This window comes from Bos grunniens, chromosome 10 (genome assembly GCF_055505025.1).
Source record: "Bos grunniens cultivar Pamir isolate PY7600 chromosome 10, Bosgru_T2T1.0, whole genome shotgun sequence".
Classification (NCBI taxonomy): Eukaryota; Metazoa; Chordata; class Mammalia; order Artiodactyla; family Bovidae; genus Bos; species Bos grunniens.
In genome coordinates this window covers 7,064,520-7,079,329 of record NC_141174.1, presented here as the reverse complement: position 1 = coordinate 7,079,329, position 14,810 = coordinate 7,064,520, and the positions used below count along the sequence as shown (strand labels likewise).

General features: G+C 39.2%; 1 long non-coding RNA gene across 5 annotated transcripts in view; it reads right to left on the bottom strand.

The window, feature by feature from the left end:
- LOC147363893 (uncharacterized) overlaps positions 1-14,810 on the bottom strand; it is a 207,239-nt gene that overhangs the window by 91,637 nt on the left and 100,792 nt on the right. The window lies entirely within an intron of this gene.

The window sequence follows — 14,810 nt, the reverse complement described above, 5'->3', positions numbered from 1 at the left end:
TTAAATAAAACAAAATTTAAAAAAAAAAAGGAAAAAAAAAACAGGACCTGACTTTTAACAACTACAAAAACCTCGAGACAGTTACCTGAATTCAAATAACATATTTTACCCTCTACATGTTTCTCTTTTGACATGTCTTAGGAAATGGCTGTATTTCATTTACTTTGAAACAGGCTAGAGGGGAAGAAGATTTAGATGTAAAAGCAAGAGTCAAGAGCTGAGAATATGTAACAGTATCAGTAAAAATTCAGGGGTTTTCTTACATAAAGTTAAGCAAAATACTCTTTGTATGCTTTTCATTAGAGTATTTTCTAATTAAAAATATATAATTTTAACTAATTAGTTTTTAACTAATTTAAAACACAATCATCTTTTCCTTCTGCTTATCTATTAGTTTCATTTTGTTGATAGCTAAATCAAAGACAAATATGAAATCAAATTATATTCTGGTTAAAAGTGTAGCTTCAAATAAAATTCATGTATGTGATAATTGACACTTAGTGGCATTTGGAGAAGAAATGAGCTGTTTCCAGCTCATACTGATTAGGGGGAAATAATAGATACTATATCAGCACACTAGCCCTAAATAAAATGGATTTCTCACATAGTCTCATTTTGAAAATGGTAATAAATGACTTTTCAAGTTTTGTGATACACAGGATACTACTAATGATACATAGATTACAAGGGAATGGGGAAAAAAAGAGATAATGGCCCCTTTGGTCAGCATCACACCAGACGAGTTTGTTAATAGGAGATTGACATTTATGACACTATAAATTTAAAGAGATGGATAATTTGTAACTACAAGTTTCGTTAAAGATTTATCTTTGAAGTTTATCAATTGATGTTGGATGTCATCCCATATATTTTTTTTTTACAAATCCCTATGAGTAGATTTAGTAACAATAGTATATATAGTAGATCATCACCATTTACAAAAGAGAAAACTGATGCTTTGAGACATTCAGCTGTTTTTTAGGCTAATGTGGATACAATATGCACTTAGCGGAACTGGAGAGGTTTCAGACTCTAGGCTCCTTTCTTTGTGTCCCCTCTGGGTGGAAGGGAATAAACGTGACAGCAATGAGCATCAGACATTCTCTCGACCCGCTGCTTCTGAACTCCTACAGCAACCGCCATCTGCTTGAGAAACTTTTTAAGACTATAAACATTGTGTGTGTCATATCTAGGTATGAATATTAATGAAACATATATTTATTTAGCATATTACCAAATTCAGCCTTAAATTGAAGAAAGTACGGAAAACCACTAGACCATTCAGGTATGACCTAAATCAAATCCCTTATGATTATACAGTGGAAGTGAGAAATAGATTTAAGGGACTAGATTTGATAGATAGAGTGCCTGATGAATTATGGACGGAGGTTCGTGACATTGTACAGGAGACAGGGATCAAGACCATCCCCACGGAAAAGAAATGCAAAAAAGCAAAATGGCTGTCTGGGGAGGCATTACAAATAGCTGTGAAAAGAAGAGAAGAAAAAAGCAAAGGAGAAAAGGGAAGATATAAGCATCTGAATGCAGAGTTCCAAAGAATAGCTGGAAGAGATATGAAAGCCTTCCTCAGCGATCAATGCAAAGAAATAGAGGGAAACAACAGAATGGGAAAGACTAGAGAGCTCTTCAAGAAAATTAGAGATACCAAGGGAACATTTCATGCAAAGATGGGCTCGATAAAGAACAGAAATGTATGGACCTAACAGAAACAGAAGATACTAAGAAGAGGTGGCAAGAATACACAGAAGAACTGTACAAAAAAAGATCTTCATGACCTAGATAATCACGATGGTTTAATCACTCATCTAGAGCCAGACGTCCTGGAATGTGAAGTCAAGTGGGCGTTAGAAAGCATCACTACGAACAAAGCTAGTGGAGGAGATAGAATTCCAGTTGAGCTATTTCAAATCCTGAAAGATGATGCTCTGAAAGTGCTGCACCCAATATGCCAGCAAATTTGGAAAACTCAGCAGTGGCCACAGGACTGGAAGAGGTCAGTTTTCATTCCAATCCCAAAGAAAGGCAATGGCAAAGAATGCTCAAACTACCACACAATTTCACTCATCTCACACGCTAGTAAAGTAATGCTCAAAATTCTCCAAGCCAGGCTTCAGCAATATGTGAACCGTGAACTTCCTGATGTTCAAGCTGGTTTTAGAAAAGGCAGAGGAACCAGAGATCAAATTACCAACATCCACTGGCTCATGGAAAAAGCAAGAGAGTTCCAGAAAAACATCTATTTCTGCTTTATTGACTATACCAAAGCCTTTGACTGTGTGGACCACAATTAACTGTGGAAAATTCTGAAAGAGATGGGAATACCAGACCACCTGACCTGCCTCTTGAGAAATCTGTATGCAGGTCAGGAAGCAACAGTTAGAACTGGACATGGAACAACAGACTGGTTCCAAATAGGAAAAGGAGTACGTCAAGGCTGTATATTGTCACCCTGATTATTTAACTTACATGCAGACTACATCATGAGAAACGCTGGGCTGGAAGAAACACAAGCTGGAATCAAGATTGCCAGGAGAAATATCAATAACGTCAGATATACAGATGACACCACCCTTAGGGCAGAAAGTGAAGAGGAACTCAAAAGCCTCTTGATGAAAGTGAAAGAGGAGAGTGAAAAAGTTGGCTTAAAACTCAACATTCAGAAAATGAAGATCATGGCATCTGGTCCCATCACTTCATGGGAAATAGATGGGGAAACAGTGGAAACAGTGTCAGACTTGAATTTTTTGGGCTCCAAAATCACTGCAGATGGTGACTGCAGCCATGAAATTAAAAGATGCTTACTCCTTGGAAGGACAGTTATGACCAACCTAGATAGCATATTCAAAAGCAGAGTCATTAATTTGCCAACAAAAGTTCGTCTAGTCAAGGCTATGGTTTTTCCTGTGGTCATGTATGGATGTGAGAGTTGGACTGTGAAGAAGGCTGAGCGCCAAAGAATTGATGCTTTTGAACTGTGGTGTTGGAGAAGACTCTTGAGAGTCCCTTGGACTGCAAAGAGATCTGGATTTCTTTGGAAGGAATGATGCTAAAGGTGAAACTCCGGTACTTTGGCCACCTCATGTGAAGAGTTGACTCATTGGAAAAGACTCTGATGCTGGGAGGGATTGGGGGCAGGAGGAGAAGGGGATGACAGAGGATGAGATGGCTGGATGGCATCACTGACTCAATGGATGTGAGTCTGAATGAACTCTGGGAGTTGGTGATGGACAGGGAGGCCTGGTGTGCTGCGATTCATGGGGTTGCAAAGAGTCGGACACAACTGAGTGACTGAACTGAACTGAATTGATGCTGTGCAAGACACAGGAAAGTTCAAAAAAAAATAAAGAATGATTTGTTCCTGTCCTCAATCAGCTCTCCCTATAGTAAGGAAGATTAAAAAAAAATACAAAACATGGGTGGGTGGAAACAAATCTGGTGAGCAAAATCTAGAGAAAAATCCATTTGCTGTATGAATCAGATGATGAAGACAGATCCTCCAAATAAGCAAGACAAAGAAGGTTTATTAGAGATAAAACATCATAACTGTATTTTTAAAAATTAAAAAAAACATGGAATTGAAAAAAGCAAAAAATGATAAACATGAAATACAATGACCATGGTACTTTCAGGCTGAGGGAATAACAAAAATATCATAGGAACAGGAATATGAGAATAATTTACATGGAATGTAGAATATCTGAAGGAAGATAATGGTAACTAAAATTGGAAGGACTGGTAAAGAGTGTATGTCATTGTATTAATACATGTTTATAGGTGCATATCACTTCATGGTAAATAGATGGGGAAACAATGGAAACAGTCACAGAATTTATTTTCTTGGGCTCCAAAATCACTGCAGATGGTGACTGCAGCCATGAAATTAACAGACTCTTGCTCCTTGGAATAAAGCAATGACAAACTTAGACAGTATGTTAAAAAGCAGAGATATCACTTTGCTGACAAAGGTCTGTATGTCAAAGCTACAGTTTTTCCAGTAGTCATGTGCAGTTGTGAGCTTTGGACCATAAAGAAAGCTGAGCACTGAAGAATTGATGCTTTCGAACTGTGGTGCTGGAGAAGATTCTTGAGAGTCCCTTGAACAGCAAGATCAAACCAGTTAATCCTAATGGAAATCAACCCCAAATGTTCATTGGAATGACTGATACTGAAGCTGAATCTCCAATAAATACTTTGGCCACCTGATGTGAAGAGCCAACTCACTGGAAAAGGTGCTGATGCTGGGAAAGACTGAAGGCAGGAGGAGAAGGGGACAACAGAGTATGAGATGGTTGAATGGAAACACTGACTCAATGGGCATTAGTTTGAGAGAACTCTGGGAGATCATGAAGAACAGGAAAGGCTGGCATGCTGCAGTCCAAGTCCATGGAGTTGCATAGAGTCATACACACTTAGCAATTGAACAACAAAGGCAATGACCAGTCCATACTAGACAAGAAGGATAGTGAGGGGAAAAGAGGTTTGCAAACTGCTGTCAGGACAAGTTAAGCACATTTAAGGACTGACTAGGTATCTGGACCCACCACTTCATGGGAAATGGATGAGGAAACAGTGGAAACAGTGTCAGACTTTATTTTTTGGGGCTCCAAAATGTTCATTGGAAGGACTGATGCTGAATTGAAACTCCAGTACTTTGGCCACCTCATGTGAAGAGTTGACTCATTGGAAAAGACTCTGATGCTAGGAGGGATTGGGGGCAGGAGGAGAAGGGCATGTCAGAGGATGAGATGGATGGATGGCATCACCAACTCGATGGACATGAATTCTGGTGAACTGTGGGAGTGAGGCCTGGAGTGCTGCAATTCATGGGGTCGCAAAGAGTTGTACAAGACTGAGTGACTGAACTGAACTGAGACATCAGGAGAAAGGGGAAAGTGTTACAATGACAGATTTTTCTACTCTAGTTGACTAGAATAATACAGTTGCCTTTAATCAGAACAGAAAACCCCATGGAAATTGTAACTGGAACAGAAATTGAATTCCATTTTTAAGAAATCTAACAGCAGAAGTATCTTACAGTCAAGAGAATAGAGAGAATATTTTTAGATATGGGATTTTTCCCATATTTGGGAAATTTGATGGATTCATTCAAAATTGTATAGGAAAAACTCTTGTGTTTCCCTTTACTGTTTCACAAATACTACACTCATAGGTCATCTGACACCAGATTCATGGGTTAATTCCCATAGCAGTTGGTTCTTGGATACAAGCTGAGTAACCATGCAATTCTAACCCTATCTACCTGGATTTAGCATGAGATTCCCACAAATTAAGTGTTCGATCTCAGAAGACCACCCTTCTGGATGACAATTGCTAGTAACAAGTTGTTGCCACTACTTCTGAACAACCAACTATGAACTGGGGTTCCCACAACTTCCCAGTTTTCCATAATGTGCCAGTATATTTGGCAGAACTTAGTGAAATACTTACTTACATTAATTTATCATACAATAAAGAGGGCTTCCTTGGTGACTCAGACAGTAAAGAATCTGCCTGTGATGCAAAAAGACTCAAGGGATCAACCCAGGTTTGATCCCTGGGTTGGGAAGATCCCCTGGAGAAGGGAATGCCTACCCACTCCAGTATTCTTGCCTGGAGAATCCCATGAACAGAGCCTGGTAGCCTACAGTGTATGGGGTTTCAGAGTCGGACATGATTGAACAACTAACACACAAACATATAATAAAGAATATGATAAAAGATACAGGTGAACAGCAGAGGAAGAGATACACAGAGCAAGTTCCCTAGGAAGTTGAGTGTAACACCCTCCCCGCACCTAGATGTGTTCCCCAATCGGGAAATATCATGGAGGCGTAATTCATCATTAACTCAGGCTCCAGCACCTCTCCCTCTACTAGAAGATGGGGGTGGGGCTGAAAATATCATGTGTCTAATCTTGACTTGGTCTGATGATCATTCTGCATCCTGAATCTATCCAGGAGCCTACCGAGAGCTGCCTCATTAGAGCAAAAGTCATTCTCATCACCTGGGAAATCCCAAAGGATTTAGGATCTCCGTGTCAGGAACTCAAGTCAAAGACTAAATTTTAGAATAAAAGATGCTCCAAATGCTCTTGCTGCTGCTGCTAAGTCGCTTCAGTTGTATCTGACTCTGTGCGACCCCATAGACGGCAGCCCACCAGGCTCCCCCGTCCCTGGGATTCTCAAGGCAAGAACACTGGAGCGGGTTGCCATTTCTTTCTCCAATGCATGAAAGTAAAAAGTGAAAGTGAAGTCGCTCACTCGTGTCTGACTCTTCGAGACCCCATGGACTGCAGCCTACCAGGCTCCTCCATCCATGGGATTTTCCAGGCAAGAGTACTGGAGTGGGTTGCCATTGCCTTCTCCACCAAATCCTCTTACCACTTAGGAAATTGCAAGAGTTTTAGGATCCTTGTTCTATGACATTTTTCTATCATTTTACAATTATCTATTAATATTTTTTCTTAAAATGAAGATATTTTGATTAGATGACTAGAGAAAAAGAAATTCTGAATTCTTAATAGGGTCAGGGAAAAGTATTATCCAAGTTGTCCTACGGAGAAGACCTGGTTATGTTAATTGATCTTTTTATCGACAGACTTAAAGTAAATGCATCATTTATCTAATAGTTGATTGATGACTTTGCATTCCAAATCGAAAAGAAATATTTCTCACATTCCAACGCACTCCCATCTCTAATTTAAAGCATAAAGTGTACTTAATTTTTTACCAATGTGCCAAATGGGGCTTATCAGAACATGACTTTTGGGATCCATGCCATGGGGCCCTCTTATAAGTGAAAAAGCTTTATAATGAGGTACTTCTGCTGCTGTTGCTGCCAGGAATAAGTTCTTCAGTGAGGACTAAGCAGACAGGCATTATGCCAAATTTAACACCACTTCAAATCATATTTGGACTAGCCTTTAGGGATGGAATTGATTTTCTGTAACAAAGTTTTACCACCACTGAGAATATTCAAAAGAAACCACTGTAAGCAATTCTAAAAAAGGAAATTCCTGAACTGCTTTGTGTGATGACAACCTGATTGGAATAAATATAGAGTCTCCCATGATGACTATTTTGAAGGATCGAATATTCCTTGGACAAAGAATTTCCAATACTTTTAATAAAAAGTTTATTTTATGATTTTATTTTTATATATATATGCATGTAAATGCAAAGCTTTTGGGACACACACAAACTCACTCACCCCTGAAGACACACTATTTTATTTGATATTTAGCAGATATCATATTATTTTTTCAAATGTTTTTAAGACTAAAACACATCTTTCCCAGTATGCGACCCCATGTGAATTTTAAAGAGTACAAAGTCCAACTTTGATTCATTTACACTTTTACTCAGCAAAATGTCATGCCATGAGAGATGACTGAAGTGCAAAAGACAGCTGGGTATTTCTCTGTTCTCTGGCTTCTCAGACACAGAACAACAACCTTAGCTAATTATAAACAAAACTATCTCCTTGTAAGATTTAGATAAATTCAAAGCTGAGGCAGGGAAATGTTCTCTTCAGTGTGCTCTATGTTGAGAGGGGAAAAAAAAAAGAAAAAAAACTAGGGAATATCAGAACTGAAGAGTCATTTAGGTTCATGCCCTTAACTGCCAGATGAAATAAACAAGAAAACCAGGCAAGAGGAAGATAGAGGGCTTTAGGCTTTGCAGCCAAAGCCACTTTTAGCTTTGGGCCAGAATTAAAAGTGAATCCTCTGCTGCAAAGTCCAGTTCTTCTTTCCACTGGCTAATAATGACCTTTCAAGAAGTCTGTTTCTTTACATGAACAAATACACACCTATATAGAAGGAGAGGACTAGTTTGTGTGCATATATATGTGTATATATATATATGAGTGTGGGCTTCCCTGGTGGCTCAGTAGTAAAGAATCCACCTGCCAGTTCATGAGACATGGGTTCAGTCCCTGAATCGAGAAGAACCCTGGAAGAAGGAAATGGCAACCCACTCCAGTATTCTTGTCTGGGAAATCACATAGGCAGAGCAGCCTCGTGGGCTGCAGTCCATGGGGTTGCAAAGAGTCAAACACAATTTAGTGACTAAACAACAACAACGATGTATCAGTGTGTGTGTTTGTGTGTACGCTTATGTGTGTGTGTATAGATAGATAAATAGACATGTTCACAGATGGACTAACTTTTAAGGGTGAAACTGATTTTCTGGAACTAAGTATTACCACCTCTGAGACTATTCAAAAGAAAATACTTTAGGCCTTGTAAGCAATTTCCTATATACTTATAATTTATATAATGTTCTTATGATTCATACGATGTTCATCTAACTCATGTAATATTAGCATTTCATATATATGAATATAAAATAAACTTTGAAAATAATATTCTTTGAATTTTTGCTCAAATCATATTAAAATTCAAATCTTAATGAGCTACGTCCTAAGCCAAAAACATTTTATGAGGGAGCAGGAGGTAAGTGTATATGTGAAAAATTAAATGGTATAGCTATAATTTTTCTTTCAAAAAAGAATAAAATGTGGCATTTTGGTCAACATTAGTGTTTTTGTCTTGAATGACTGTTTTTACCTCTCTACACAATTATCTACACAGACACATGGACTTGTTTATAGATCAAGCCTAGTGAAATGAAGTCGCTCAGTTGTGTTCAACTCTTTGCGACCCCATGGACTGTAGCCTACTAGGCTTCTCCATCCATGGGATTTTCCAGGCAAGAATACTGGAGTGGGTTGCCATTTCCTTCTCCAAGATCAAGCCTAAGGTTAATGCTAAAGACGACCTAAATATTAACAGATTTATAATCTAAATTTGTTTCACTTCTAAGCACAATGATTTTCCAAATTTTATTGCAATCTCATTTTTTTTTAAAACTGAAATCATTGGTATCTGTCTATAGAAAGGAACATGCTTGAATTCCTTGGATAGGTAAGAATACAACTCTCAGGGAGACAAAGCATTAGCCATAGACAGAATTTATCAGAACTACTGGTTTTGGTAAATCACAAGGTAGGTATTACTAACTAGAATAAAACCACATAGCTTATCAGTGAAAGAATTCCCAGCAGTTTCTCTTTTGATCATTGGTGGATTAGAACAGTCTCATGCTCTCTCCCCCTCCCCCTAAAATAGAGATCATAGTAACAGTTCTCACTGAGTCTGTCTATGAGAAAGGCAGAGAGAGTGCTCTCTGAAGTCTTTCCTGGCTTTTGCATTTCTATTTTAGTAAAATATGATTTTGAAACTTCACTTGGTAATTTATTACTAATTAAGAGCACAGCTTTTAGAATGAGGTTGCTAAGTCACTTCAGTCATGTCCGACTCTGTGCGACCCCATAGAGGGCAGCCCACCAGGCTCCCCCATCCCTGGGATTCTCCAGGCAAGAACACTGGAGTGGGTTGCCATTTCCTTCTCCAATGCATGAAAGTGAAAAGTGAAAGTGAAGTTGCTCAGTCGTGTTCGACTCTTCGCGACCCCATGGACTGCGACCTACCAGGCTCCTCTGTCCATGGGATTTTCCAGGCAAGAGTACTGGAGTGGGGTGCCATTGCCTTCTCTGAGAATGAGGTTGAGTTTGTTTTAAATTCTGGCTTGCGACTTATTAGCTAAATAATAAGTTTTGATTCAGTGCTAGACATTGTGCTAGACTCTGAAGGTACAAAGACATGCACACTGACCACACAGCAGCCTTCCAGAGCTTCCACTCAGTGGAAGCATGCCCCCAAGGTGTCACAGAAATTATTGTAAAATTACAATTGGGATGAATGTGACAGAAGAGAGCTCTTCATGGAACAGGGACATATAATGCAGGGAAGATGGGTTCATTAGCAATGAGCTGAGACATGGTACTCAAACAGGAGTTACCCAGTAAAGGAGAGAAAATACTATTAGGCTTTAGGTAACAACCACAAAGGTGCCCAAAGTACAAAGAGCACTGGCTCGTACATGAACAGAAAGGACACCAGGGTGCCCGAGGTAGCAGGCATGCTTTGTAAAACACACATATTTTCAAACAGAACAGATTCACACATTACAACTGTTCTCTCTGCAATGTACATTATTTAAAAATTTTAAAGATCATAAATATCTTTCATATCCATTCATAATAATTATAGTATCTACATCATTCATTTTAATCATTGTCTTGGGTTCCATTAGGTTTAGCACCATAATTTAACTGCTCTACTATTTATAAAAATTTAGGGTATTTTCTATTTTTAAAATGACAATAATGCATCAGTGAATGTTCCTACATCTATATTTTAATTCAATCATGTTGATATTTCATTAAGATTGTTTCAGACTCTTGCTTGTAATTATACTCTGAACACAGACAAAATTGCCTGTGCCCTCCTGGGAATTTTGGTTTAATGAGAGGCAAATAGTCACATGAATAAGTTCATAATTAAAATATTGGTAAACATTCTGAAGGGAAGTAAAGCATTCTAGGCAGCTGGGGTACCTGATATCAACAGGCTCAACAGATCAGGAATGGCCTCGTCTATGCTGAGACAGAGCAATAGAAGTTAGCTGTGTGAGACTGGGATATGTGAGAATTCAGAGAAGGGAGAAAGACCATCTTCTCCATACTTACAGTGGCTGAAGACTTGAACAGGAGGTCAATGGGTTTGAGGAATATGTATATCTGGACCATTCCCTAATGAGAATATCAGGAAACCAAAAGGAGAGGAGTAGGGCTTAGCTATGTGAAACCTTATGGTTGTACCTTATTCTTTGTGCAACGCAATTATCAGTCTTGTTTTATCTTCTTCCTGCCCCTTTTGAAGAAAGTTGACTCACTGGGCAACCGTCTTGTAAGTACTCTGCATCCTTTCCACATTTACACTTTTTTTAAGCCATCCACTTACAAAGACCACAGGCTACACAAAATAAGTGTGAACAGTGGGGAAAAAAAGGGGGGGGAACAGTGAGAGACTCTATTTTTTTGAGCTCCAAAATCACTGCAGATAGTGACTGAAGCCATAAAATCAAAAGACGCTTGCACCTTGGAAGAAAAGTTATGACCAACCTACACAGCATATTAAAAAGCAGAGACATTACTTTGCCAACAAAGGTCTGTCTAGTCAAAGCTAAGGTTTTTCCAGTAGTCATGTATGGATGTGAGAGTTGGACCATAAAGAAAGCTGAGTGCCGAAGAATTGATGCTATTGAACTGTGGTGTTGGAGAAGACTCTTGAGAGTCTCTTGGACAGCAAGGAGATCCAACCAGTCCATCTTAAAGGAAATCTGTCCTGAATATTCATTGGAAGGATTGATGTTGAAGCTGAAATTCCAATACTTTGTCCACCTGATGTGAAGAACTGACTCATTGGAAAAGTCCCTGTTGCTGGCAAAGACTGAAGGCAGGAGAAGGGGACAACAGAGGATGAGATGGTTTGGATGTCATCACCGACTCAATGGACATGAGTCTGAGTAGACTCCAGGAGTTGGCAGTGAACAGGGAGGCCTGGTGTGCTGTGGTCCATGGGGTCGCAAAGAGTCGAACACGACTGAGTGACTGGACTAAACTGAACTGAACTGAACAGAAAATAATCAATGGGGAACTGGAGAGCTTAAAAAGACAGAAAAAAATAAAAAAGAAACCACAAAACCCTAATGCTTTGCACCACCTATGTAAGTTCTGGTCTAGTCAGTTCAGTCCAAGGCAAATCCAAGACATCAGTATTATTTTTTAAAGTTCCTTGAGTATAGAATCATTTGAGAACTAAGGTTTTAAGGCAGTGATTCTGAAACTATAATATGTGAATTACTTCAGTTCAGTTCAGTTGCTTAGTCGTGTCCGACTCTTTGCGACCCCATGAATCACAGTACGCCAGGCCTCCCTGTCCATCACCAACTCCCAGAGTTCACTCAGACTCACGTCCATCGAGTCAGTGATGCCATCCAGCCATCTCATCCTCTGTCGTCCCTTTCTCCTCCTGCCCCCAATCCCTCCCAGTGTCAGAGTCTTTTCCAATGAGTCAACTCTTCGCATGAGGTGGCCAACACTGGAGTTTCAGCTTTAGCATCATTCCTTCCAAAGAACACCCAGGGCTGATCGTCTTTAGAATGGACTGGTTGGATCTCCTTGTAGTCCAAGGAACTCTCAGGAGTCTTCTCCAACACCACACTTCAAAAGCATCAATTCTTTGGCGCTCAGCCTTCTTCACAGTCCAATTCTCACATCCATACCTGACCACTGGAAAAACCATAGCCTTGACTAGACAGACCTTTGTTGGAAAAGTAATGTCTCTGTTTTTGACTATGCTATCTAGGTTGGTCATAACTTTCCTTCCAAGGAGTAAGTGTCCTTTAATTTCATGGCTGCAGTCACCATCTGCAGTGATTTTGGAGCCCCAAAAATTCAAGTCTGACACTGTTTCCACTGTTTCCGCATCTATTTGCCATGAAGTGATGGGACCAGATGCCATAATCTTCGTTTTCTGAATGTTGAGCTTTAAGCCAACTTTTTCACTCTCCACTTTCATTTTCATCAAGAGGCTTTTGAGTTCCTCTTCACTTTCTGCCCTAAGAGTGGTGTCATCTGCATATCTGAGGTTATTGCTATTTCTCCCAGCAATCTTGATTCTAGATTATGTAAAAATCTTGTTAAAAAGCAAACACTGACCAGTAGGTTTGGGGTGGGCCTGAGGTCATGCTTTCCTGACATGGTCCCAGTGATGCTGAAGCTGCTGGAACAAGGACCACACTCTAAGCAGCAAAGACCTAAAGAACTCAAAGTCAGGCTCATGGTCATGGAATCAATCATCCTTCTAATCCCAGCTGGGGAGTAGGAGGCAGGGGAAAGATGATACTGGGGTCTGGAGACCTAAATTTTATGTATCTATAATTAATAAAAACCTATGAATTAAGTCCCTTGCACAGCAAGAAGATCAAACCAGTCACTCCTAAAGAAAATTAGCCCTGAATATCCATTGAAAAGATTGATGCTGAAGTTGAAATTCCAACAGTTTGGCCACCTGATGTGAAGAGTAGATTCAGCACACCAGGCTTCCCTGTCCTTCACTATCTCCCAGAGTTTGCTCAAACTTCTGTCCATTGAGTTGATGATAATGCCATCCAACCATCTCATACTCTCTCATCCCTTTCTCCTCCAGAGGATGAGATGGTTGGATGGCATCATCACCAACTCAATGGATATGATTTTGAGCAAACTCTGGGAAATAGTGAAGGGCAGGGAAGCCTGGCATGCTGTAGTCCATGGGGTTGCAAAAAGTCAGAGACAACTGAGTACTGAACAACAACAACAAATGATTTATAAGCCTAATTTATAATTTTTAAATTTATGACTTTTGTCCAAATCACTTTATTTTGCATACAAACCGAAAAAAATATGTACACCAAAGGTCTCTCTAGGAGAACAAGCTAGACAGATATTTGAACATATTTCATTATTGTTGTTGTTTAGTCACTGAGTTGTGTCCAGCTCTTTTTGTGACTCCATGGACTGGAGCCCACTAGGCTCCTCTGTCCATGGGATTTCCCAGGCAAGAATACTGGAGTGGGTTGCATTTTATTACTATTACTACAACTACTGCCACTAAATGCAATTACTGTCATCGTAGCATTCAATTATTGAGAATCTCTTATGTACCAGACACAGGGTTAGGTGCTTTGCCCATATACTGAGCCCAGTTTTATTATCTCTATTTTACAGAGGAATAATCTGGCCTGCCTGGGTTAAGCTGTTTATAAACTATTTAGAATTTTACTAATATATTTTATCATTCTTATATTCTTGGGAGGGCCTGTGGATCGCTTTGTTTTAACTCTCTGCTGGTTCTTTTGATCCCTCACTTTTTCCTGTGTGCGTTGTCGCTCAGTCGTGTCCAACGCTTTGCTACCCTTGGTACTGTAGCCCACCAGGCTGCTCTGTCCTTGGGATTCTCCTGGAAGAATAACAGAGTGGGTTGCCTTTTCCCAAGCTGGGATCGAACCTGGGTTTCCTGTGTTTCCTGCATTGCAGGCAGATTCTTTACCCCTGAGCCATCACGGAAGCCCTTTCTGTTCTTGGTAATTTCAATTGTCCAACCTGAAGTTATCTTTCACTGAGGAAGTAGGGACAAAATGTACCTAAGTAAATGCTTCTTAGAAGAAAAATAATCCTCTGTTCACTTCCATGTTCTGTGTGTGAACAGGCATATATATGATGCATTAAGATTTAGTTCCGACTCTTTTCCCTGCTATTAGCCTCACAGGTGTGACCTTTACATTATATTCTGCCTTTCTGGAATTATCCAGAGAAATCATTTAACTATTTTACACCACAGTTCAAGAGCTAAACCTTTTCATCTCAAACAACAATTTAGAGAGAGAACCCAACATATACATATAATGCTGTGATTTATTCTATATTTACTGAAATGTAATATTAGCTTAATTCTGGTCTTTTTATCAGTTTAAATGTATACATTTAAGTTTCTAATGCATCTTTTTTTTAATATTGTCATTTAAGAAAATAAAATGATATTACTCATACATACATCACATAAAAAAGCCAAATAAAGAAAATTTGGACCTTTGGGATTTTTTTCCCTTTCCTTTTGACCTGGTTTGCAGGTGTGCTTGTGGTATTCAAATTTTTGTGGTCTTGGCATGTCTTCAGAGCATAGAGAATTACTGTTCTGTGGAACTGGAAGTACAAATGTAATTAACATTCTTGTTTTACAGTATTAGTGATAGCTGAGAATTTATGATTTTTATTTTAGGTGTGAAACTATACTGTAAAATAGTTTTTAGATGGAGATGTGCAAAGAAATCTCTAGTTCC